The 22,432-nt window shown below is 48.6% G+C and overlaps 1 protein-coding gene and 6 non-coding genes across 7 annotated transcripts in view; 4 read left to right on the plus strand and 3 right to left on the minus strand.

The window, feature by feature from the left end:
- Window positions 1-22,432, plus strand: part of LOC136144010 (neuroblastoma breakpoint family member 6-like protein) — an 86,898-nt gene that overhangs the window by 49,947 nt on the left and 14,519 nt on the right. The window lies entirely within an intron of this gene.
- Window positions 3,885-3,956, plus strand: TRNAE-UUC (transfer RNA glutamic acid (anticodon UUC)). Its single transcript has one exon. It is a non-coding gene; the product is annotated as a tRNA-Glu (tRNA).
- Window positions 6,155-6,225, minus strand: TRNAG-CCC (transfer RNA glycine (anticodon CCC)). The gene has a single exon. It is a non-coding gene; the product is annotated as a tRNA-Gly (tRNA).
- Window positions 7,378-7,448, plus strand: TRNAG-CCC (transfer RNA glycine (anticodon CCC)). Its single transcript has one exon. It is a non-coding gene; the product is annotated as a tRNA-Gly (tRNA).
- On the minus strand, window positions 9,647-9,718 carry TRNAE-UUC (transfer RNA glutamic acid (anticodon UUC)). The gene has a single exon. It is a non-coding gene; the product is annotated as a tRNA-Glu (tRNA).
- TRNAH-GUG (transfer RNA histidin (anticodon GUG)) lies at window positions 15,087-15,158 on the minus strand. Its single transcript has one exon. It is a non-coding gene; the product is annotated as a tRNA-His (tRNA).
- On the plus strand, window positions 15,856-15,929 carry TRNAN-GUU (transfer RNA asparagine (anticodon GUU)). Its single transcript has one exon. It is a non-coding gene; the product is annotated as a tRNA-Asn (tRNA).

The raw sequence follows: 22,432 nt of genomic DNA on the forward strand, positions 1-22,432 counted from the left end.
GTGAATGAAGCTGTTTTGAACATTCTCTTCACAAGAGATTTTGTAGACATTGGTTTTCATTTCTCTTGGGAAAAAACCTAGTGAATAGGCAATATTGCTGGTACCAAAGAGTAGTATATACTCAATTTCATGAAACATTAAAGCTTTTACCAGAGCAGTTGTACCATTTTATATTACCCCCAACAATATGAATGAGAGTTGTGGTTATTCCATTTCTTTGCAATATTGTTGGTGTTTCTTCTCCTTATAATTTTAGCCATGCTACTAAAAGAGTAGTGGTATCTCAATGTGGTTTTGATGTCCTTTTCTCTGGCAGCTACAAATAATGAGCACTCCTTGTATCCTTTGTTGGCCATGTGCGTATCTTCTGAAGTACCTGTTCCTATCTTTTACCCATCTGAAAAAAAAAGTTGGTTGATTGCTCTTTAAAAAAAATATTATTGAGTTGGAGAAGGACATTATACATTATAATCATGGGGAGGTGGGGTTGTAAGCTATGTTTTGTGAATATTTTCTTCTTGTCTGTAGCTTGCTTTTCCACTTCAGTGGCATCTTTGGCTGAGAGGACATGGTTAACATTGATGATATCTAATGTATCATTTGTCTTTGTTTTATATTCTTTGTGTGCTGGTTAATAAATCTTTGCCTACCACCAAATCACGAAGTATCCTCAAAATGCCTTCTAACTTCTATGTCTTGGTCTACGATGCACCTCAAACTAATCCTTGTCTATGAGATAGAAATAAACTGCCCCGTCCCCAATATTGAACCGATTTCCTTTCCCCGTTGAACTGCTTTTCTTGGAAATCCATTCACTTACTGAGCTATGGGTCAGTTTCAAGTCTGTCAACTCAGTCCATTTTGTATTTCTGTACTTTGATGCCACTTGCACTTTGTTGGTCTCTAGGGGGTCGTGGTAACTCTTCTAGTCAGGTAGAGCAAGAAGTTTTCCTGTTCTGTTTACTTCCACACCAAATGATACATTTTGCAATATGTAATAACTCATGTAACCATCACCCAGGCCAAGATATGTCACTTCCTCATCTGCTTTCCCTTTGGGCCACAGGCCCTCCCTCACATGTACTCGTTGCCCCCTTGTGGCCAAAGACCCTCTATTGCGCCCTCTTTGGAGAACAAATTCCCAGTTACCTGCAGCGCTGAAGAACCTGCAGGAAAGACCTACAAACCGCAGAGCACTCTGCATTTCCAGGTGATGGGGCGGGTGGGTTGAGGGGTGGTGGTGGTGGTGAAGGGAGGTGAGGAGGCAGCGGGAAGTTAGCTCAGTTTTTAGTCCTTTGATGAAGAGGAAATTGTGCCTAGGGAAGTTCAAATACTACCAAGTGGGAAGACTGGGGATTGCCTACTTACTGGTACCCAGGCCATCCTTGTCTGCTTTGTCTACTTGGGTAGACTGGACAAGGGGACTCCATTGCCCTTCACCAGCCAGGGGGATGTTCCAGAGGTGGTGGACTTCAGTGGTAACTCTAGATCCTGAAACCTCATAGGATTTTTCTTCACTTTCCCTTTGATCTCTCTTCTGCCTACCCCAAAAGAGAGGATTCACTGCCTTTCTTTCTCAATCAGGACACTTTTGGGGTCCCTTGGGGACAGGACTGAAGTGGGCATCTGGCTTCCCCTAAGTGTCACTCCTGGTTTGGGTGTCTCAGGAGCTCAGACTGACCTAGTATGAACTCCCAATGGGCGGGACCCCTGAGAGACCAGAGGCTGCAAAGCAGGGGGCTGGAAGTGTCGCCCCACATGTCGGACACAACATTTAAACCCTACTCATCCCTGTGCACCTCCTCCTCAGGGAAGCCTAGGGCAGCCCAAATAAACTAGCCCCAGAGCTTCTCTGCAGGCTGAACTCAAAGAGACCTGAGATTCCAGATGGGGGCGAGAGGAGCCTCATTGAGCAGACCCGACATCTGGCTGCCCTTGGCGGGCAGGCTCAAAGAGGTTGATTTCAAGGATGGAGACAAAGATAAGTCTTCGTGGCAGAAAAGCCCAGGATCTAGAGATCAAAAGCTTCAATCCTAACGTCTAGATGAGCAGGGGGCTGAGTTGAAAACACCGCTGCACCCTGACCAGGACAGTCATCTGCCCAAATTCAGAGGCCAGGAACAGGAGACACTGGGCACATCACTGGTTCTCTATTATGAGTGATTGGGCTCCCACCCTCACTCCCTGCCCACTCTGTGACACTAGGCCCTGTGTGGAGACATCTTTTACTTTGTAAGACTGGGAGAAGGGGGATGGAGAGTTTCCACTGGCGTCTAGATGGAGGAAGGGTGAGAGGGGAAGTCTCTAAATATGCTTCGGTCCTCAGGCAGACTGCTATCCCATGAAGAATGATCCCATCCAAAATATCAACACTGCAGAAGTTGAGAAACCCTGGTGTAGATCAATATCCATACACGTGAGAGTCGAGAAAACACCAATTCCTGAGTAACTGGATGTGGGGTCTGAGGAAAACTGGTGGCAGAGAAAACTACAAGATTTTTGACCTGTGTATAGAGAAGGATGGAGCTGGCATGGACTAAGTTGGGGAAAATGTAGCTGCAGCAGGTTGTAGGGGGAAACTCATCCTCTGGGATTTTTCCCAACAAGAACACCGGAGTGGGTTGCCACCTCTTTCTTCCTGACCCTGGAATCAAACCCCATGCCTCCTGTGTCTTCAACATTGCAGGCAAATTCTTTACCCACTGAGCCATCGGGGGACCCTTTAGTGCTGAAAATCTGTTTTCAAATGGCACTCGGGGCCTCCAGCCCATTGCACGGAAGAGCCAAGCAACTGACCACGTGGAGGCAAAGGAAAGTACCCCTTTCACTGCAGGGTTCTCAGCAAGGAGAACAGGCCGCTGATGCTCAAAAGACCCCAAGTCACGGATGGCTTTCAGGCAAGTGTCAATACAGACAGTGTGGAGGAGAGGGTGCCAGGGTGTCTGACCAGCTCCCTACAGTCCTCTGACTGCTTGATGGTGAGGTAGCAAGGTGAAGTTTCTGGAATCAACATCATCATAATGACCTTCTAACCTCTACTGGGTCTATGTGCTTGTTGTGGTCAGCAGTTTCCATCTGGGTTCTGTGAAAACAACCTCAGAACAGGCATCAAACATTGTCATCTATGTCCTAAAGGGAGAAACTACAGGTCCTGTGATGCTGCTATGTGACTCATTTATTGTGAAAATTGTTGGCAGTCCACCTACCCGACTGCTGCTCTTTGTCTCTGCATGTTCTCACTCCTCTCAAAACTAATTCTTGAGCCAGACTTTTGGCAACTCAGGGATGGCTCAGGAGACAGAAGTTTTTCTCCACGCCGAACTGGGGAACACTGAGGTATGGGTGAACCGAGAAAGCCCATTCAGGGATTGCTCGACTTTGGATCCAGAACCCAGATCGCAATCTTGGAGCCAGACTCCCAAGAGCTTTCCGTTCAAGCCCTCCCCGTTGCTGCATCCGCCCGAGTCCTTCTGGACCTTAGAGATGTGGGCTCTCCGTGAGCGGTCCCTTCTCACCCCGGGCACAACGCCTCCCGCCTCCTCCGGGCCCCTGGCCGCCGCTCCAGCTCCCGGGGCCCCAGCGACCTTCTATGCTATTCACTCCCGGGCACCTCGCTAAGGCGGGTCACCAGTCCAGTTCTGAGGTGCGGCCGGAATGAGGCAACTTGCTCCTGACTTGGGGACGAGGCGGGACTCGGGGGCGCTGGGTGCCTCACCGGCAGGTGCCTTTTCTGGGGGAAGAAGGGAAGGGATGGCCTTTGGAAAGGATTTCTGGAAGTGACGGCCAAGACTCAAGACCTTAGAGAAGGCGCAAGACCTCCCCCGGGGAGAAAGGAAAACGGTGATTCTAGTCAGAGGCAAGAAGAAGGGTGTCTGCGCCAGCGCTCCCTGGTGGTCTAGTGGCTAGGATTCGGCGCTTTCACCGCCGCGGCCCGGGTTCGATTCCCGGTCAGGGAAACCTTTTGTGCATCCCCTGATTCACCGTGTCGAGAAAAACTACAGTCGCCAATTCTCCGACCAGACGATGAGACGCTGCTGGGTCAGAGGGTCGGGCGGAGTGGGCAGTCGGCGCCGTTCCTTGAACAGCTTTGCGGAGCGCGGTTTGGAAGAGCAGCGAGGGCAGGGTGTTGACCGTGAGTGTCGCTGGAGGGATGGGAGGCTGCACCGTGCCTGCGGGCGGTGGGCTCACACTTAACCGGGCACCGGAGAGACTGTGGCTACGAAGGTAGTCTTTCTCAGAATGAGGCTCGTCTATTGCACTCGGGACCTCCAGATGCCAGGATCTCCGCTACTGCGAACCGCCTTCATTCTCTCCGCCGATATCCCGCGGTTCATGACAGGCGACATGTCTTCCGTGGTGCCTCGCTGTGCTCCGCTCCCCAGATCCAGAGCGGGAGGCTCACCCCCAGCCAGCGCGCCACTGCTTGGAAATAGGGTCTGCACCCCCATCTGCCCGCTTTCCTGTTTCGTGACCAAAGCGTCTGGATGTGTCCCGCGTCTTGAGGCACGCCTCCTGTCTGTCCGCAAGTGCCAGACGTGCCTTCTCCCGCAGCCTGCAGCCGGCCACGCGCGTGTGGGCCAGGAGGGCATCTGCCGGGGAAAGGCCGCGCGGCCCCGGTGCCGGGAAAGCGCGGGAGCATCGCTCGGAAGCCTCGCGCTCCACAGTCCCTTTGGGGCCAGGTCAGAAGGAGGCACCCCTTCCAGGAATGCGGAGGTCCGAGACCTCCCTCCGCCAGGAGGCTCCCGGGGCCGGCGCGCAGTATCCCTGGCTCGGCCTAGCCAACCCCCCACCTGCTAGCCCATCCCCCTTCTCCTCTTCCACCCCAGCCCTGTTCCTGCGGAGAGTCAGCGCTCCCTCCACGCGCCCCTCGCCCGTCGGCCGCCCAACCCCCAGATATCACCTAGCCGCCTCGCCGGTGCCTGCGGAGAGACTTGGACCTCTATTTTCCTACAACGGGAGGAGCGAGAACGTGCGGACTCAGGCGGCAACCCGTTCCCTTGCCGGCTCTCTGGACTCTGCCCATCCAGGGGCCTAGCTCAGGACCCTGGGTCTCCCGCGGCCCAGGGAGCCGGCCACGCTGGGCCGGCTCTCCTACTGCTCCTCAAGAAAGAGCAGCAATGTCCTGCGGGGTCCGGAAGAGGCACCGGGGAAATCACCCAGCACAAGCCGGGACACTGCGCAATGGAGCCCTTCGGAGCAACGCTTCGGTCGGCGCGTCCTTCCCTCCGAGGGCTTCGGGCAGACAAGAATCACCCAGGACGATGAGCTCTCCACTGTCCTGAGACCAGAGGAAAGGAGGGCATCTCACAGGAGAGCAGCAGCTCTGAAGCCTGTGGTCGCAGAGAGGCTTCCGGAGCCAGAGCGCCCTCCCGCCACCAGAGCTATCCAGGGGCTGTAGAATCTCACCCGGCCGAGTCCGCCTCCTCCCCTGCCCCCCCCGCCCCGCCCTCCCCCTCCCCCTTCTACACCTTCCCGCGTCTCCTACCCCCTCCGCCCGTCTTCGTTTTCTACCTTGGTGGTCTTTCTTCGAGTGCCTTGGGACCTCTCACCTCCGCCACAGATTGCTTATTTCCGGCAGTTCTAAGCTTCAAATAAGGAAATGTATGTAAGAGGGTAACGAACGCTCAACAATGATGAGCACCCTCCTCGCCCCCCACCCCGTTTTTTTTTTTAAATCAGTAACATTATCTGAATTATCAGGATTGTCTCGTTTGTAACAATTACATTTTCATTGTCGGAATATACTGATGGACATTTAAACCTTACATGTTGAGTAATGAATCGCTTCTGCTATTTTCTTATGAATAATGATGTGCAGAAGAATATTTTTACACATACATCCTTGGCAATTCTGCAGGATAGAGACCGTTCCTTTATTTATCAGAGGACACTTGCAGGTAGAAAGACAGAAAGAAACTGGCCAGCGAAGTGGTGACTGGGAGGCACGCCAAGTGCTGCTCCCTCACAGCCCTGGGGCTCTGGACAGTCCCAGTTCCCACGACTCCTTAAGTATCTTCTGCTCAGGGCTGCCTTGGAATTACCGTCCCTTTTCTTACTCCTTGTGGGTAGAGCCACGACCTAACTGGACTTGGCGCGGGGAACAGGCAAAACCAAGCAGTGAAAGGTCTGGGATGAAAAAGTAGGACGAGCACGATGCATTGGCCGGGAATCGAACCCGGGTCTCCCGCGTGGGAGGCGAGAATTCTACCACTGAACCACCAATGCCCCGCTTGTTAGGCTTCCTGACGGCTCTCGGAAAAGAATCTCCAAAGCGACTGCGACACCCTCGGCGGGGAAACAGGCTTACACCGCTCTGTCCAGTATAACCAACAGAGAATGCCTAACCAACCAGGTGTTGTGTGTTTGTGTGTGTGTGTGTGTGTGTGTGTGTGTGTGTGTGTGTGTTTTCCCTTCAGTTTTTCTCTGCCTCTCTATGGAAGAGGCCTATTCCCCCTCCGCCCCCCCAAAAAAAGTCTTTCCTGAGCCACTTTCTGAGGAGACATAGTCCAGCTCAAAAGAACAGGGCATTGGTGGTTCAGTGGTAGAATTCTCGCCTCCTGCACTGCAGGCCTGGGTTCGATTCCTGGACAATACACGTGAGTTTTCTGGCCGGCTCTCCCAAAACTTACGTTTCCACCAAGCATCTAAGGTAGTAAGGAGAGAACAGCAACAGGTACCGCTCACCATACGTTTTAGAAAGTGCTCTCGACATCAGGAATTTTGCAGCCCTCACATACTGTGAAGAGAGCATCTCTTTGAAGCTCCAGGTGTGTTTGCTGAACCCCTGCATTTTGGAAGATTTGAAACTAAAACCGTTGTTACTTTTATCCTGTCTTCTAGAAATGTAGATCACTGAAAGACAGTAGCTGTAGCAGGAGAGGTGTTAGGGGTCCAAGGAGAAGGATGCTTTGTCGGAGCAATTCCTTCGGAGACACAAGAAGCTGAGGAATGGAGCCTCAGACCTTCCTGGTGAGGTAGATCCGAGTTCTCAGGTCTTGGTAAAATTCCAGGTAGGAAACGACTTGTCTAGCCCAAGGATATTGGCCATAGAAAAGCGGAGAGCTTATCGAAAAGCATATGCATTAGCCGGGAATCGAACCCGGGTCTCCTCAGAAAGTGGCTCAGGAAAGACTTTTTTTGGGGGGGCGGAGGGGGAATAGGCCTCTTCCATAGAGAGGCAGAGAAAAACTGAAGGGAAAACACACACACACACACACACACACACACACACACACACAAACACACAACACCTGGTTGGTTAGGCATTCTCTGTTGGTTATACTGGACAGAGCGGTGTAAGCCTGTTTCCCCGCCGAGGGTGTCGCAGTCGCTTTGGAGATTCTTTTCCGAGAGCCGTCAGGAAGCCTAACAAGCGGGGCATTGGTGGTTCAGTGGTAGAATTCTCGCCTCCCACGCGGGAGACCCGGGTTCGATTCCCGGCCAATGCATCGTGCTCGTCCTACTTTTTCATCCCAGACCTTTCACTGCTTGGTTTTGCCTGTTCCCCGCGCCAAGTCCAGTTAGGTCGTGGCTCTACCCACAAGGAGTAAGAAAAGGGACGGTAATTCCAAGGCAGCCCTGAGCAGAAGATACTTAAGGAGTCGTGGGAACTGGGACTGTCCAGAGCCCCAGGGCTGTGAGGGAGCAGCACTTGGCGTGCCTCCCAGTCACCACTTCGCTGGCCAGTTTCTTTCTGTCTTTCTACCTGCAAGTGTCCTCTGATAAATAAAGGAACGGTCTCTATCCTGCAGAATTGCCAAGGATGTATGTGTAAAAATATTCTTCTGCACATCATTATTCATAAGAAAATAGCAGAAGCGATTCATTACTCAACATGTAAGGTTTAAATGTCCATCAGTATATTCCGACAATGAAAATGTAATTGTTACAAACGAGACAATCCTGATAATTCAGATAATGTTACTGATTTAAAAAAAAAAACGGGGTGGGGGGCGAGGAGGGTGCTCATCATTGTTGAGCGTTCGTTACCCTCTTACATACATTTCCTTATTTGAAGCTTAGAACTGCCGGAAATAAGCAATCTGTGGCGGAGGTGAGAGGTCCCAAGGCACTCGAAGAAAGACCACCAAGGTAGAAAACGAAGACGGGCGGAGGGGGTAGGAGACGCGGGAAGGTGTAGAAGGGGGAGGGGGAGGGCGGGGCGGGGGGGGCAGGGGAGGAGGCGGACTCGGCCGGGTGAGATTCTACAGCCCCTGGATAGCTCTGGTGGCGGGAGGGCGCTCTGGCTCCGGAAGCCTCTCTGCGACCACAGGCTTCAGAGCTGCTGCTCTCCTGTGAGATGCCCTCCTTTCCTCTGGTCTCAGGACAGTGGAGAGCTCATCGTCCTGGGTGATTCTTGTCTGCCCGAAGCCCTCGGAGGGAAGGACGCGCCGACCGAAGCGTTGCTCCGAAGGGCTCCATTGCGCAGTGTCCCGGCTTGTGCTGGGTGATTTCCCCGGTGCCTCTTCCGGACCCCGCAGGACATTGCTGCTCTTTCTTGAGGAGCAGTAGGAGAGCCGGCCCAGCGTGGCCGGCTCCCTGGGCCGCGGGAGACCCAGGGTCCTGAGCTAGGCCCCTGGATGGGCAGAGTCCAGAGAGCCGGCAAGGGAACGGGTTGCCGCCTGAGTCCGCACGTTCTCGCTCCTCCCGTTGTAGGAAAATAGAGGTCCAAGTCTCTCCGCAGGCACCGGCGAGGCGGCTAGGTGATATCTGGGGGTTGGGCGGCCGACGGGCGAGGGGCGCGTGGAGGGAGCGCTGACTCTCCGCAGGAACAGGGCTGGGGTGGAAGAGGAGAAGGGGGATGGGCTAGCAGGTGGGGGGTTGGCTAGGCCGAGCCAGGGATACTGCGCGCCGGCCCCGGGAGCCTCCTGGCGGAGGGAGGTCTCGGACCTCCGCATTCCTGGAAGGGGTGCCTCCTTCTGACCTGGCCCCAAAGGGACTGTGGAGCGCGAGGCTTCCGAGCGATGCTCCCGCGCTTTCCCGGCACCGGGGCCGCGCGGCCTTTCCCCGGCAGATGCCCTCCTGGCCCACACGCGCGTGGCCGGCTGCAGGCTGCGGGAGAAGGCACGTCTGGCACTTGCGGACAGACAGGAGGCGTGCCTCAAGACGCGGGACACATCCAGACGCTTTGGTCACGAAACAGGAAAGCGGGCAGATGGGGGTGCAGACCCTATTTCCAAGCAGTGGCGCGCTGGCTGGGGGTGAGCCTCCCGCTCTGGATCTGGGGAGCGGAGCACAGCGAGGCACCACGGAAGACATGTCGCCTGTCATGAACCGCGGGATATCGGCGGAGAGAATGAAGGCGGTTCGCAGTAGCGGAGATCCTGGCATCTGGAGGTCCCGAGTGCAATAGACGAGCCTCATTCTGAGAAAGACTACCTTCGTAGCCACAGTCTCTCCGGTGCCCGGTTAAGTGTGAGCCCACCGCCCGCAGGCACGGTGCAGCCTCCCATCCCTCCAGCGACACTCACGGTCAACACCCTGCCCTCGCTGCTCTTCCAAACCGCGCTCCGCAAAGCTGTTCAAGGAACGGCGCCGACTGCCCACTCCGCCCGACCCTCTGACCCAGCAGCGTCTCATCGTCTGGTCGGAGAATTGGCGACTGTAGTTTTTCTCGACACGGTGAATCAGGGGATGCACAAAAGGTTTCCCTGACCGGGAATCGAACCCGGGCCGCGGCGGTGAAAGCGCCGAATCCTAGCCACTAGACCACCAGGGAGCGCTGGCGCAGACACCCTTCTTCTTGCCTCTGACTAGAATCACCGTTTTCCTTTCTCCCCGGGGGAGGTCTTGCGCCTTCTCTAAGGTCTTGAGTCTTGGCCGTCACTTCCAGAAATCCTTTCCAAAGGCCATCCCTTCCCTTCTTCCCCCAGAAAAGGCACCTGCCGGTGAGGCACCCAGCGCCCCCGAGTCCCGCCTCGTCCCCAAGTCAGGAGCAAGTTGCCTCATTCCGGCCGCACCTCAGAACTGGACTGGTGACCCGCCTTAGCGAGGTGCCCGGGAGTGAATAGCATAGAAGGTCGCTGGGGCCCCGGGAGCTGGAGCGGCGGCCAGGGGCCCGGAGGAGGCGGGAGGCGTTGTGCCCGGGGTGAGAAGGGACCGCTCACGGAGAGCCCACATCTCTAAGGTCCAGAAGGACTCGGGCGGATGCAGCAACGGGGAGGGCTTGAACGGAAAGCTCTTGGGAGTCTGGCTCCAAGATTGCGATCTGGGTTCTGGATCCAAAGTCGAGCAATCCCTGAATGGGCTTTCTCGGTTCACCCATACCTCAGTGTTCCCCAGTTCGGCGTGGAGAAAAACTTCTGTCTCCTGAGCCATCCCTGAGTTGCCAAAAGTCTGGCTCAAGAATTAGTTTTGAGAGGAGTGAGAACATGCAGAGACAAAGAGCAGCAGTCGGGTAGGTGGACTGCCAACAATTTTCACAATAAATGAGTCACATAGCAGCATCACAGGACCTGTAGTTTCTCCCTTTAGGACATAGATGACAATGTTTGATGCCTGTTCTGAGGTTGTTTTCACAGAACCCAGATGGAAACTGCTGACCACAACAAGCACATAGACCCAGTAGAGGTTAGAAGGTCATTATGATGATGTTGATTCCAGAAACTTCACCTTGCTACCTCACCATCAAGCAGTCAGAGGACTGTAGGGAGCTGGTCAGACACCCTGGCACCCTCTCCTCCACACTGTCTGTATTGACACTTGCCTGAAAGCCATCCGTGACTTGGGGTCTTTTGAGCATCAGCGGCCTGTTCTCCTTGCTGAGAACCCTGCAGTGAAAGGGGTACTTTCCTTTGCCTCCACGTGGTCAGTTGCTTGGCTCTTCCGTGCAATGGGCTGGAGGCCCCGAGTGCCATTTGAAAACAGATTTTCAGCACTAAAGGGTCCCCCGATGGCTCAGTGGGTAAAGAATTTGCCTGCAATGTTGAAGACACAGGAGGCATGGGGTTTGATTCCAGGGTCAGGAAGAAAGAGGTGGCAACCCACTCCGGTGTTCTTGTTGGGAAAAATCCCAGAGGATGAGTTTCCCCCTACAACCTGCTGCAGCTACATTTTCCCCAACTTAGTCCATGCCAGCTCCATCCTTCTCTATACACAGGTCAAAAATCTTGTAGTTTTCTCTGCCACCAGTTTTCCTCAGACCCCACATCCAGTTACTCAGGAATTGGTGTTTTCTCGACTCTCACGTGTATGGATATTGATCTACACCAGGGTTTCTCAACTTCTGCAGTGTTGATATTTTGGATGGGATCATTCTTCATGGGATAGCAGTCTGCCTGAGGACCGAAGCATATTTAGAGACTTCCCCTCTCACCCTTCCTCCATCTAGACGCCAGTGGAAACTCTCCATCCCCCTTCTCCCAGTCTTACAAAGTAAAAGATGTCTCCACACAGGGCCTAGTGTCACAGAGTGGGCAGGGAGTGAGGGTGGGAGCCCAATCACTCATAATAGAGAACCAGTGATGTGCCCAGTGTCTCCTGTTCCTGGCCTCTGAATTTGGGCAGATGACTGTCCTGGTCAGGGTGCAGCGGTGTTTTCAACTCAGCCCCCTGCTCATCTAGACGTTAGGATTGAAGCTTTTGATCTCTAGATCCTGGGCTTTTCTGCCACGAAGACTTATCTTTGTCTCCATCCTTGAAATCAACCTCTTTGAGCCTGCCCGCCAAGGGCAGCCAGATGTCGGGTCTGCTCAATGAGGCTCCTCTCGCCCCCATCTGGAATCTCAGGTCTCTTTGAGTTCAGCCTGCAGAGAAGCTCTGGGGCTAGTTTATTTGGGCTGCCCTAGGCTTCCCTGAGGAGGAGGTGCACAGGGATGAGTAGGGTTTAAATGTTGTGTCCGACATGTGGGGCGACACTTCCAGCCCCCTGCTTTGCAGCCTCTGGTCTCTCAGGGGTCCCGCCCATTGGGAGTTCATACTAGGTCAGTCTGAGCTCCTGAGACACCCAAACCAGGAGTGACACTTAGGGGAAGCCAGATGCCCACTTCAGTCCTGTCCCCAAGGGACCCCAAAAGTGTCCTGATTGAGAAAGAAAGGCAGTGAATCCTCTCTTTTGGGGTAGGCAGAAGAGAGATCAAAGGGAAAGTGAAGAAAAATCCTATGAGGTTTCAGGATCTAGAGTTACCACTGAAGTCCACCACCTCTGGAACATCCCCCTGGCTGGTGAAGGGCAATGGAGTCCCCTTGTCCAGTCTACCCAAGTAGACAAAGCAGACAAGGATGGCCTGGGTACCAGTAAGTAGGCAATCCCCAGTCTTCCCACTTGGTAGTATTTGAACTTCCCTAGGCACAATTTCCTCTTCATCAAAGGACTAAAAACTGAGCTAACTTCCCGCTGCCTCCTCACCTCCCTTCACCACCACCACCACCCCTCAACCCACCCGCCCCATCACCTGGAAATGCAGAGTGCTCTGCGGTTTGTAGGTCTTTCCTGCAGGTTCTTCAGCGCTGCAGGTAACTGGGAATTTGTTCTCCAAAGAGGGCGCAATAGAGGGTCTTTGGCCACAAGGGGGCAACGAGTACATGTGAGGGAGGGCCTGTGGCCCAAAGGGAAAGCAGATGAGGAAGTGACATATCTTGGCCTGGGTGATGGTTACATGAGTTATTACATATTGCAAAATGTATCATTTGGTGTGGAAGTAAACAGAACAGGAAAACTTCTTGCTCTACCTGACTAGAAGAGTTACCACGACCCCCTAGAGACCAACAAAGTGCAAGTGGCATCAAAGTACAGAAATACAAAATGGACTGAGTTGACAGACTTGAAACTGACCCATAGCTCAGTAAGTGAATGGATTTCCAAGAAAAGCAGTTCAACGGGGAAAGGAAATCGGTTCAATATTGGGGACGGGGCAGTTTATTTCTATCTCATAGACAAGGATTAGTTTGAGGTGCATCGTAGACCAAGACATAGAAGTTAGAAGGCATTTTGAGGATACTTCGTGATTTGGTGGTAGGCAAAGATTTATTAACCAGCACACAAAGAATATAAAACAAAGACAAATGATACATTAGATATCATCAATGTTAACCATGTCCTCTCAGCCAAAGATGCCACTGAAGTGGAAAAGCAAGCTACAGACAAGAAGAAAATATTCACAAAACATAGCTTACAACCCCACCTCCCCATGATTATAATGTATAATGTCCTTCTCCAACTCAATAATATTTTTTTTAAAGAGCAATCAACCAACTTTTTTTTTCAGATGGGTAAAAGATAGGAACAGGTACTTCAGAAGATACGCACATGGCCAACAAAGGATACAAGGAGTGCTCATTATTTGTAGCTGCCAGAGAAAAGGACATCAAAACCACATTGAGATACCACTACTCTTTTAGTAGCATGGCTAAAATTATAAGGAGAAGAAACACCAACAATATTGCAAAGAAATGGAATAACCACAACTCTCATTCATATTGTTGGGGGTAATATAAAATGGTACAACTGCTCTGGTAAAAGCTTTAATGTTTCATGAAATTGAGTATATACTACTCTTTGGTACCAGCAATATTGCCTATTCACTAGGTTTTTTCCCAAGAGAAATGAAAACCAATGTCTACAAAATCTCTTGTGAAGAGAATGTTCAAAACAGCTTCATTCACAATAGCCAATACTGGAAACAGCTCAAATGCTCTCTATCAAGTGAATGGTAAACAGACTGTACTGTGTTACTGCCATGGAATATATCTCAACAATGAAAGAGAAATGAAATCTGCTTGACTCAACAATGGATAAAGTCAGAGAGACTATGCAGATAAAGAGGTGTGAAAAAAACAGCATTTGCGCTATGATCCCATTTTCATGACATTCTAGAAGAGGCAAATATACAAATGAAAGGAGTCTGGACAGTAAATGTTAACAAATAAATCAGAGGCCAATGACAATGATTTTAATGATTCCTCATTGCTGATTGAGTAGTCACTAAATCCAGGCAAAGGGGAAAATAACAGTAGGGTTGAGAGTTCCCTTGTTGGCCCAGTCTGATAGACAAAAATGTTGAGGCACTGTCAAAGTCCATATACAGCAGAAGTAAAACCACCAGGTCACCAAAACAGCAATTAGTAAAGGTTGACAGTGCCCAAAAAGACGGTTTGGGAAGAGGGAGTGTTCTAACAAATTACGGAAGGAGGCTCAGAGGTGTACTGTCATAAAGCAGCTTATATAGTGAGGAGGTAGTGGCTGTTTATTCTTCACCAATGATTAGTTGTATCAATAAATTAGAGTCTTCCTTGTGATAGGGACTTGGTGAAAAGTGGTTGCTTTCTATCAATTTGGCGAACAGTTTTGTTTTGTTTTGTTTGGTTTTCAGAGGCATAAACAAGAATGGCCCAAGGTAAGTTTCGTTCATTTTGCAAAATAAGCTAAGGGACCTTTGTTCGCACAGTTAAACAGTTTCCTTTACTCAGGGAATCTTCAAGTCTGATCCCCATTTGTGATTGACCCAAACTCCCCGCTTTGGGTCCTGCTCTCAGTATAACGTTCCTGTCTGTTGCCAGCAAAGCTGTAGTCAGGCGGAAGAATCACATGTTCGCTGTTTCCGCTAGTTGGTTGTCAGAGCAGAGGGTGCTGTAGCCACCGTTCTTCATCATCTATAAGCGGTGATTGTTAAGTTCCTCCAGTAGTCCCGTCTTGATGGATACCATTTGTCTAGTGAGTGGCTGCCGACAGGCATTTAAGATCCTTGAGAGTATAAAACGAAGGGCACTAGAGAGGTCAGTACGATGACTAGGAAGGGAACAATGGCCAAGGATTGAAAAAGTCCTCGGAGCAGAGATTCCCAGGACCCCAGACGAAACCGGCAAAACAAGTCTAGGGAGGAGTCGCTTATCTGACACAGATTTTACCGGGTCTTTCTCCTGCCCATCTTGAGTAACAAAGAAACTAGGCGTTCCACCAATTACAGCCCAGGAGGCTCCTTGCTGGGCTCCCTATATCACAGCCGCGCGGAAGGAGAAACCGCCGCCTTCAGTTTCCTTCTGCTCAGACCAGGGATGAGAACGTTGAGATGAGTACTCTGTGGGTTACAATTGTGCAAGTTTCCAGGCGAAGTAAAAAGGCGGCAGCCGTCAGGGCCGACGGATGAGAGTGCCGTGACTCGGATTCGAACCGAGGTTGCTGCGGCCACAACGCAGAGTACTAACCACTATACGATCACGGCGCGCCACGGCTCCTGCTGCCGTCGCAGCCCTTGCTCTTTCAAGGCGGACGTAAATTCATTCCAGTCACTGCGCTGTTGCTGGACGACAACAGGTATTCATATACTTTCTTTCATCCCCGCCCTGTTTTCCAGTCCCTTCCTCTCAATTTTGATACATGGTGACTAAATCAAAACAGAAACCAATTCTTGCCTCCCAGAATCAGGCACGTGCCTCTGCACAGACCTCCAGGGAAGTCTCCTCATCCTGGTCCCCACCTCGCCGGCTTCTTTCCCGGCTCGCCGCGTTTGTCCCTTCGGACCGACCCCCCGCACCCCCTGGTTCCGGCTCCCGCGCCACCGACCGCGGACCAGCGGAGGGAGGGCAGCGCCCGCGAAGCCATCGGAGAGCCGTCACAGGGCCCACCGCGGGTTCAGCTTCCCTCGGGCCCCCCTCGGCTCAGGCCCGGGGCGTCTCGGGGGCGCTGCATCTGCGGCGGGTGAGGAGCCAGGCGCGGCGGGGACGAACCGCTGCCCTTCTGGCTTCGGAATCGCCCGACTCCGGTTTCCGCACGAGAACCAACGCGGTGCGTCGAAGTCAGTCCTCCTGTTGCCCGAGGGTTTGAGAGGGTGTAGCAGGCCGGGGAGAGGCGTGTGGCTCCGCCTGGCTTGGAAGGGCTGTTTCTTCTCCACGGCGTTGAGAGGTTTGGGACACTCGTTAGTCTCTGTGGCGCAATCGGTTAGCGCGTTCGGCTGTTAACCGAAAGGTTGGTGGTTCGAGCCCACCCAGGGACGCTTTCCGCCTACTTTTTTAGAACCTATAGGTTTTCTTGGCTCTTCTCTGCCCGTCCTCTACTGCAGAGGCCAAAAAAGGCTCCTCCTCTTGTCTCTTGTGTCTTATCCACCTCACAGGGACAGTAGGCAGGATCAGAAGACCATTACCGAGCCATACAGAAGAGCTCACCCGGAAAATAAAGTGAAAGTGAAAGTCGTGGCCGACTCTGAGACCCCATGGACTGTCCATGGAATTCTTCAGGCCAGAATACTGGAGCGGGTAGCCTTTCCCTTCTCCAGGTAATTTTCCCAACCGAGGGATCGAACCCAGGTTTGTGCATTGCAGGCGGATTCTTTACCAACTGAGCTATCAGGAAAGCCCCAAGCGGAAAATAGGTCCCCTGGAAATCCCTGGGATGTCATCGTTAATTTCTGAATTGCTTTTAACGACGGAGTTACTACCGTCCTTTTTTTTGCATGTAGTATTAAATAGAGTATTTAACCCTTTCCATATGCTTTTGAAATTAAGCTGGTTTTATGATTTCATGGTTACAAATAATGCTGTAGTCATCCTTGTACACACATCGTTGGCCCCTTGTACAAGGTCTTCTATAGTGAAGAGTCCTGGAAAAGTAATTGCTCTGTCACATAGTGTTTACACTGTTCGTATACAATTCTATTTCTGCTGACACATGTTGGAACATAAGAATCTTACAGTCACTTTTTGGTATATGTGGAATCATATATTAGATGGCAACTAAAAATATTTACGAAAAATTTTAAGTGGAATAGCTGAGTACTCTGGTTTCTAGAATTGTAAGTGTTAATTCCCATTTAAAGATATTACCTCTCTAGTACATTTAATATACTTGAACACATAAATTTAAAATTTTATATTTATTGGATGCAATATTTGTTTATTTGATCAGTACAACCACTAGGGGAAATTAAGGAAGTGCAATTTAATTAGGATTTTCAAGTCAATATAAACCCAAGACTCGTATAGAGTAGACTATTATGTTATTATTATTTTCTACATTATGAGAAAATGCGAAAGAAAATATATAGTTACTTTTAGACCAAATTATTAAACCATTCTAACTTTTCTGAGTCACCTCAAAAAAAATAATATAAACCTTTCCAATACCATTACACATCAAATATTTAAATTATATAACTTCTTAAATATATTAAGATACAATTTGTTATCAATTTCATTTCTTTCTTTCTTTTTTTTTTGTACCAAGTAACCAAGAACATCAATTGAATCTATAGCTAAATCTTTTATTTTCTCATGTTAGAAATTCAGCAGCATATTTTTCTTTCAGGAAATATTACATTTAAATATAGGCATAAAACTCTTTCTCTAAAAATTCTTCATTTTCTCATTTAAAATTTACATTTAAAGTTATGTAAATGATTATTACTTTCCCTAAACTAACTGGGTCATTAGCTCCTTTAAATTTTCACATACCTAATTTGTCCTTTCTCTCTGGAGGAAGAGAGAGTATGTTGATTTGTTTCTAAGAAACTCTATTTAAAAGGAGAAAATTCCATCAAACTGAGGGTATTATTTAAGGTGAAAGCAGAGGCAATGATATCTAGCAAAACCACTTGCCAGTGAGGGAAACAAAATGAAATAATTAAGCAGCACTATTGCTTAATGTTGAAGGACCCTCACTGCTGAAACCGAGAAGGCACTGGCACCCCACTCCAGTGCTCTTGCCTGGAAAATCCCATGGACGGAGGAGCCTGGTAGGCTGCAGTCCATGGGGTCGCAAAGAGTCAGACACAACTGAACGACTTCACTTTCACTTTTCACTTTCATGCGTTGGAGAAGGAAATAGCAGTGTTCTTGCCTGGAGGATCCCAGGGACAGGAACCCTGGTGGGCTTCTGTCTGTGGGGTCACACAGAGTCAGACACAACTGAAGCAACTTAGCAGCAGCATTGCTGAAAATCAGAGTAATTCTGTGATACACTTATGAGTCACTAGTGTATGAATCTATGCATGAAGTCATTGCTTTTCATCCATTTTTAATAAGGACTAAACTTGCTTACAGTTCTGGAAGTATTCGATCTTGATTAGTAGAGCTGTCACAAGTACTCATGTTGCTGACTCATTGCTTTTTCGTAATGACATAAATGTCTCTTCCTCAGCTTTCTGTTGTCTGATTTAAACAATCCTTAAAGGTCATTTACATGGTTTTTTATTTAGAAACTTGAGTATACCAATGAAAGAGAGCTGCCTGTTGCATGCTGAAACATGCAACAGTATTCTTCCTGTACTAATTCTTTTTAAGTGTAGCTATTTATTAATTTTAAGAGTTCCTTATGGGGGGAACCATTGTGTATTAAGATCATCCTTGTTTTAGATATTCCCATTTTGCAGTTATTGACCACTATTGATTGGGCTCATATGGTTTTTACCAAATTGTGGAAAGACAAGAGGTGGACACCTTTTCCCTACTGCAGTGTTATTATTTCATACTAATGAAATACCAGAATCTTCAGGACAAGCAGCAATTGAGAAAGCCTCACAGTCCCGATAAGCTGTCAACTTCTACCTCACAGGGGATGGATCCTTGTCAACCACCACTCAACATGGATTATCTCCAGAAGTTCACTTCTTAAATTACAAGCAGAATCCCACAGTGATGGGAGAAAACAATGATGCACAAATGAGAGGAAGAAAAAAAACTTGTCCAATAAACACACTTAGTATGTAAAAGCCAAAGAGCTCAATTTTGCTCATGAGATTCAACAGTAGAATGGAACAAAGATCCAGGGGTCCAGGTCTGAAGGAGGAGCCTGTCGGGGGCAGGATTCTATATTGACTCTGATGATGCGTTAATTTTTATGGACATAGTTGGGGCAGGGGGAGGAATAATAGACAAATTCAAATGCCAATTCCCCATTTTATAGGAGGGAGGATAGGCACTAGACTGTTTTCATCAAACGAAAATGTATAAATAAAAGAGGAAAAGGGAGAAAGAGAAAACATCCAGGATCAGCGAGATTTTTCTCCTCGGATAAGTTGCTTGGTAGGAGGTTGTCAAAGAAGTCATTCTGGCCAGTCTTCTCTACACCTCCTTGACTAAGTCATCAGAGAAAGCAATTACAGTTATTGGAAGACTCTAAAAATATTGCATGTTTAGTTTTCCAACATACAATATAGAGTATCTCTGTGTAATGTCCACAGTGTCCGTCTGCTATCCTTCCCCTTGTTGTGTCAGGAAGGCACTGCTCCCTTTATTAGTTAGAATATCAGAGAGAATACATAGAAAGACTGTTGTGTTGGCAAGTAAATGAAGAAAAGGACATTGAAAGATTAGAAAATAAATTGGAATATGACTCAGTCTCACTTCTGTAGAAAGCAAATTGGCAGGATTTGCCAACATAAGAAGCGTATAAACACTGAAGGTAGCAATTGCACATCTAGTTCTCTAGACTATGGAAATACCTGCAAAAGTGGTCAACGGTATGTGTACAATCATGATGACTGCAGCAAATTCATAATCATAAAACCATGAAACCAAGTAATACATAAACTATGGAAGAAATACCCTTATCAAAAATAATGCAGAGGATAATTATGATAATGATTTCTCTGATAACATAATTGATAGAGCAAATACTAATCACTGGTCTATTAAAAGTGAAAAACTTGAGGCAAATATATTTTAACTTACTGTCCAAGCCTTTAAACCCTGAATACATATTTCACCCCAGCAGAACATGGATTCTTAGGTCTCTTTCCAGAGTTCCTGAGTTAGAACACTCTTACAGAAGGTGTGTTGTGAGAACATAGCTAGCGCTAACCTGGCAGTAGTTGTAAGGTAGACAAGACCCAGAATAGAAAACCATGAATGAAATGGAATAAAAACCACTCCCACCATTCTTGGATGGGCTAGAACCACCAGCCTCCTGGCTAACAGCCTAGTGCATTAACAGTGTGCACCAGAGACAGTAGTGCACATTTTCTGGAGTCCATATGGAGTGCCTGCCTGAGTGAATGCTAAGTCACTCAACTGTGTCCAACTCTTTGTGATGCCATGGTCTGTATCCTACCAGGCCTCCTCTGTACCTGGGATTACCCAGGCAAGAATACTGGAGTAGGTTGACAAATCCTCTTTCAGGTGATCTTCCCAAACCCTTCTCTCCTGCATTAGCAGCTGAATTCTTTCCACAGAGTCACCTGGGAAGCCCTGGAGTAGACACATACTAACTCCCAGGATTGGTAGGGAGGAGTAGGAAAGAATTTGTGCTTCTATCCCTCCCTCGATCCCTTTCCTGTCCACTCTCTCCTGACTCTTCTTCTCATCTCTACAACTGAGAAATTCTGATATACAGACATCTGTGAAGAAAGACCCAACTAATCTGTGCTCAGGAACACAAACTCTGGGTTGTAAAAATGGTTCTGCCCTTGTGTGGCCTTGGATAAAGTAAATCTTTTGTGCCTCACTTCTTTCATCTGTAAAATGGGAGCCATAAGAGCATTCTACTTCATTTTGTTGTTTTTAGATGTGCCTGGACTTAGTTACTACTGGATCAATAATGTTAAATGCAGGGAAATCATAGACAAGAAAATTTTCATTATCCTTTTCATCTTTTGCCTATCACTATTCCTATTTATTTCACCTTAAATTAGTTTTGCATCTTTTAAAAACTCTTGCATTCAGTATGTCATTCCTTTTTGTTGCTAAGTAGTAATCCATTGCATAGATATTTTACAGTTTCTTTATCATTCTCCTGATGTTGGATATTTGGATTGTTTTAAGTTTTGGTTGTTGTGAAAAAGCTTCTATGGGCATTCTTATTATAAAGTGTTTTTGTGGGCACACTCCCCTTCCCCATTTCTCTGGGTTGACTACTTGAGGAAGGATCTGATGGAACCTAAGAGGAAGGGTGTGTATTTAATTCTACAAGAAACTGCCTAAATATTTCCTCAAATGCTTTTACCAATTTATAGTTACATCAGCACATGTATGAGAGCTATGGTTGTTCACAAAAATTCTCTCCTTGACCAAAGTCTAGATCAGGCTCCTCTGAACTCTCTTCTCAACTAGAGCCTGAATTTCAATCTTCAGAATTGGTCTTTGCATTGTCCAATTTCAGCACAAATCCTGCTAAGTCATTTTAAACATAACACCACTACCATGATTCCTAAAAAGGCTCCTCCGCCTCCACCACCACCACACCCCAGCTGATGCCTGATCACTTTGGCTGACATTCAGCAAGAATCCCTTAGGTTGGCTTAGCATAATCTCCCCGTAACTCCTGATATTTCCTCTTAGTAACGTTCCATCAACTAACCCTCACCGTGCATCTTGGCTATAAATTCCCACTTTTCTTTGCTGTTTTCACAGTTGAGCCTGATCTCTCTCTCTTACCACCAGCCCACATTTCAAGAGTCCCCCTGCTACATATAATACATATTTATTTGAGTTCCACAAACGATGCATTGAAAGAAAAATGGGCCCAATCTGAGGGTCAAACCAAGCTGGCTGAAGTGGCCCTGGGTGTGAGATATTTTCAGTAGTGTGTGGTTGTTTTGTCTCGTTTCCCCAACACCTACAGGTCTTCACTTTAAAACTCTTCAGAAATCACTTTCTTGGCTAAAAGATTTTAAAGTACTCTTACCCCAAGTAAGGGCTTCCCTGGTAGCGCAAATGGTAAAGAATCTGCCTGCAATGCGGGAGACTTGGGTTCATTGGGATCTCTGGGTCAGGAAGATCCCCCGGAGAAGGAAACAGCAACCCACTCTAGTATTCTTGCCTGGAAAATCCCATGGACAGAGGAGTTTGACGGGCTACAGCCTTTTTGCATTTCCTTTTCTTGGGGATGGTTCTGATCACCACCTCCTGTATAATGTCACAAACCTCTGTCCACAGTTCTTCAGGCACTCTATCAGATCTAATCCCTTGAATCTATTTCTCACTTTCACTGTGTAATCATTAGTGATTTGATTTAGGTCATACCTGAATGGTCTAGTGGTTTTCCCTACTTTCTTCAATTTAAGTCTGAATTTGGCATTAAGGGGTTCATGGTCTGTGCCATAGTCAGCTTCCAGTCTTGTTTTTGCTGACTGTATAGAGCTTCTCCATCTTTGGCTGCAAAGAATATAATCAGTCTGATTTCAGTATTGACCATCTGGTGATGTCCATGTGTAGCGTCTTCTCTTGTGTGTTGAAAGAGAGTGTTTGCTATGACCAGTGTGTTCTCTTGGCAAAACTCTACTAGCCTTTGCCCTGCTTCATTCTGTACTCCAAGGCCAAATTTGCCTATTACTCCAGGTATTTCTTGACTCCCTACTTTTCATTCCAGTCCCCTATAATATAAAGGACATCTTTTTTGGGGTGTTAGTTCTAGAAGGTCTTGCAGGTCTTCATAGAACCATTCAACTTCAGCTTCTTCAGCATTACTGGTTGGGGCATAGACTTGGATTACTGTGATATTGAATGGTCTTGGAAATGAGCAGAGATCATTCTGTCATTTTTGAGATTGCATCCAACTACTGCATTT

This window comes from Muntiacus reevesi, chromosome 1, assembly GCF_963930625.1.
Source record: "Muntiacus reevesi chromosome 1, mMunRee1.1, whole genome shotgun sequence".
Classification (NCBI taxonomy): Eukaryota; Metazoa; Chordata; class Mammalia; order Artiodactyla; family Cervidae; genus Muntiacus; species Muntiacus reevesi.